The sequence below is a fragment of the Malaya genurostris genome, chromosome 2 (genome assembly GCF_030247185.1).
Source record: "Malaya genurostris strain Urasoe2022 chromosome 2, Malgen_1.1, whole genome shotgun sequence".
NCBI classification, from domain to species: Eukaryota; Metazoa; Arthropoda; class Insecta; order Diptera; family Culicidae; genus Malaya; species Malaya genurostris.
The window spans coordinates 169780577-169785216 of NC_080571.1; positions in this window are offsets into that span (position 1 = coordinate 169780577).

A 4640-nucleotide genomic window follows, 5' to 3' on the forward strand; every position below is an offset into this window, starting at 1 on the left:
TGACCCTTGTTACGTCTCACTTTTTCGCACTTTATTCTTCACATCCTTGCTCTTCCTTGAATGCTATGGTTCGATAATTTTCATATAATTTCTCTTCTTATAATCTCTAGTTAGTTTGATATAGTTAGAAACCGAAAAAAGTATAAAGTACTGACTGACCAGAAGTCATACATAAAAAAGCAGAAAATAAACATTTAATATATTTATTACACTTCATACGTTAAACCTAAGTATTTTGTTTGATCAGACCATGTCAATTCCAAGCCATTCATCTGGAGAATGTGATTTTTGTTTGGTTTAAGAAAAGAAGCTCTTTTCTTATGAGGAAAGATAAATAATTGCATTTTTGCTGCAATCACTGATAATCACTGAAAATATTTAAGCTTCTTTGCAGGCGACTGCAGATCACTCTTAGATTTCTACCTGTGACTAACAGATTTATGTCGTCACAGAATAGCGATTTCTGACAACCAACGGGTAGATTTAAAAGATCAGAAGTGAAAATATTATACAAGATTGGAGGTTTGCTCGTACGGGCATCAATTCAGATTTTCAATTCTGATAGCTAACTTGAAGAGTGCGGCCAGTTAAATAATTTTGATCAAATAAATAGGAAACTGGAAATTATACATTTTTTCTATTAAACCTCTGTGCTGAACACTGTCGAATGCCTTTTCTATGTCTAGAAGAGCATCTCCAGTTGATAACCCAGAAGATTAATTTGCTTTTATCATGTTCGTCACTCTTACAAGTTGATCAGTAGTTGAATGTTCATGAAGAAATCCAAACTGCTCTGGTAACAAAATTGAATTCTCATTTATATGAGACATCATTCTCAACAAGATAATTTTTTTAAAAAGTTTACTGATAGAAAGTAAACCAATTGGTCGATAACTTAATGTTTCTGCTGACTTTTTATTATTTTGATAATAATAATTACTTTAGCGTTTTTACATCTTTTTGGGAAGTAAGCTAAAGAATAACACTTGTCGAAAATTTTAACCAAGAGTCTCAAGGCAACATCGGGAAGATTTTTAATAAGACTATTAAAAAATTGCATCATTACCAGGAGCCTTCATGATTTTATATAATTTTTTTTGGGAGCAGCGAAAAGCCCGCTGGAGCTGAAATTTACAATCTCTCTCTCCAGCAGGCATAAAATATCCTCATCTTTTTATATCAGCAGATAAAAATGATCCAACAGATATATTGCTTAATACTAAGAGCTTAAAGTAAAATTACTCCCGATGGGGGTCAAGAGTGACTGGACGGTATGTGTCGTTGAAGGCTGCATCCTGCTGTCCGTGTAGGTCCGCGAGAAAACCCCCAAGTCACAAACATGCTGGACATCAAAGAGAGTGGCCCTCGGAGAGCGGTGAATAATAGCAATGTAGGAAGAAAAGGAGAGAAAAAGAGAGAAGCGAATATTGTAGTAAATTGAATCACGAAGGGGTTTTGAAGACGGAAAAGGGGGGGGGGGGGTTTGGCGGCGTTTTGAAAGAAGTTGGAAGCGCCAAGGATCAAGTTAATTGTCTTAATAGATGGTGAAAAGATGGAGAAGGGGGGAAGCAACAAAGAATTAGTAACATCATAAAGATCTAGTTAGTTTCGAAGAAGATGGTTAACAGCCGAATAATAATGAATAATATTATTCTTGGTTGTCGAATCGATGGAGAATGGAGACAGACTTAATAAGGGAGCACTAAACTAAACTTGTGGATTAGGTGCTAAATTATCCCTAAGCTAAATCTAGATTTTAAGTATTGGAAGTGGAAGGACTGTTTGAAATTGTGTTCAAAAACAATTTTTTATGGTATTTTATGGTATTTATTGGTTATTGAATAGACGACACATACTGGAGAAAGGTTCATTATAGCCATAACTAGTGCGAGCGGTTTGAATTCTCAAAAAATTGATGAGATCGAAGATTTCAAGAATGAAAATTTCAATTTAGTTTGCCTAAAAATTCGGGGCAATCAATTTGAGATTGCAACAGATCTGCCACGAACATTGCCCTGGAGAGATCTCGGCGAACAGATAACAGGTGTAGATCAATCAGTTTACAGCGTTCCTGATAGCTTGGGAGGTTGTTGGGATCTCTCCAAGGAAGACTACGAAGAGCAAAGCGAAGAAATTAAAGCTGAATAGCTTCGATGCGTTGGATGTCCAGTTGATAAAAGGGGGCTTTTATGCAATATATGCTTTTAAAGTTCTTTGTGACTCGAAAACTAAACCAAGTGTCCTGGAAGCATTAGAGATAATATACTCGACGTGATGCTTGAAACAAATTTTAGTAATACTACGGTTGTGCGTTTGCGAGTAAAAGAGATCACGGAACGTTCAGATTGGTTTAATACCATTCTATTGAGGTCGCACTAGTTGGAGAAAATATCCAACTGTTTTAGGAATCTAACATCTTCGTGATATTTAATAAAATGGAACAATTTAAAATCGTCGGCGAAAGATAATTTCAAGCATTGCATTGAATGGTTCAAATCGTTCAGATAAAGTAAGAATAAAAAGGGTCCAAGATGACTGCGTTGAGGTACACCCGAGTTAGCTTGAAAAGGTGCAGCTGTGCAGTCTCCGATTTTAGTTATTATACTACGACCAATCAGGTACGAATGCAACCAATTCAAAAAAATCCATTGAATACAAGTCTGTCAAGTTTGGCAATAGCTATTTGGTGATTTATTTTATCAAAAGCAGCGGATAAGTCTGTATATAAGGCGTCAACCTGCTGTAGCGACTGAATTACGTAGGATGTATAACATACCAGGTTTGTACATAGATGTGGATCGTTTTGGCATAAAACCGTGTTGTGTTGAAGATATGTAACTAGAGCAGTTGTGAGTAATGAAGTCCAAAACGATTATTTCAAAATGCTTGGATACAGCACATAATGCAGCAATTCCCCGGTAATTTGATATATTGCATTTATTTCCTTTTTTAAATACAGGAAAGATGAACGATTTCTTCCATGAATTAGGAAAAATACCTGAGCGCAAAGAAATACTGAATAATATCATCAAAGGAACCTGTAGACTTTCCGAGCAATTCTTAATAATAATGGAGGGTATTCCATCACGGCCAGCGCTAGTTGATCTTTTCAGTTTAGCTATTGAAGTTTTCACCATATCTACGGTTATAATGAGATGTGGACTAAGGGGGGGGGGGGCGAATAAATTATCATTTTTGGCAGCTTCGAATATTTTATTACTAGTCAGACTTTATTCACAGATAACGCTGCTGAAGTGTTTGCCAAAGAGATCACAGATATCACGCGGGGTCGATGCTTGCAGAGTGCCGAGCGACATATGATTAGGTAACCCTGATTCCTTTCTGTTCATTAACGTGACTCCAAAACCCTTTAGGGTGGGATTTAAGTTTCTTCTGAATGCGACATTAAGAAGCATAGTGGAGCGATTTATTCAATCGTTTATAACGATTGTTGTGGAACAGATAATATGATCTAAAATGAATAGTAAGCATTTTGGTGAATTTTCTCGAAGCGCATCGTTTCAAAGTTCGGTTTGACCACGGTGGACAGAGCGGTTTTTATCGTAGCTTTTTGGGTATAGATTGATTAATAGCGTCGGTTATTATATGTGTCCAGAGATCAACGGCAGAATTACAGTCACGATTGGATAGATTCCAATAATTCCAATCCAGTTCCATCAGAAATCTGTTCATTTCATTGAAATTACCACTTTTGTAGTCAAAGAAAGTTGATTCGGAGACGTCGTTGAAAACAACAGATGGATTATAACGAATGGCAATGGGAAGTGGGGGATGATGTTGGCAGGATTTAACGAGCGAGGAGGGGGCAAGGGTTATAGAGCAAGTATTTATGAGTTCAAGACTAACAAAGCAGATATCAAGTAGGCGATTGTTACTGTTATTTTGATCGTTAAACTGTACTAGTCTTGCAGTACTATAGCTATCAAGAAGCTTCAGGGAAGTGGGTGTTTTAGACGATCTAGCTATATCGGGAAATAAATAACGAAGAGGGAGACCATTTAATGCCGGGGAAATTATAGTCGCCCATAATAATCACCTTATCGTCTAAAGCCATTTAATTTTTAACTTGTGAGAGCGAGTTCAAACGCTGATCAAACAGAGAGACAACTGTTGAGATTTGAATTTTGAGCGACAGGCGAGCAATACACCACCGCCGCTTTTTTATGGCTGTTCTGCTCGGTGCGATCCTGCCTCTAAACAGAGAATGAATCACCGAGAGAGTGTTGCCGTTTAACCATGTCTCCGTCCATGTCGTAGGCACCGTCAGAGCAAGTGAGACGATAATCTTCAAGAGAGCAGTTGATTCCTCCAACGTTCTGATAGTACACGCTCAGACTAATGTTGTCAGAAATTTAAAATTTTGCTGGATGGGAATGGGGTTCGGTGAGCGACGCATGGGTGATCGTGGGTTGACTGGACGAGGCATTTTTGGTGGAATTGCCGGCATTAGTGGGGATTGCAAGCGAGTGCTGTTGTTGATATATTGAAGCCGAGGAAGTGGGGGACGCGGTGAATTCGGTATGTGATGAGCTACCTGTTTCGAACTGAGTGCTAAAAGAGGGGAGATAGATATGCCATGTGGCCAGAATTCTGGTGAATTGATCACCTTTTCAAAGGAA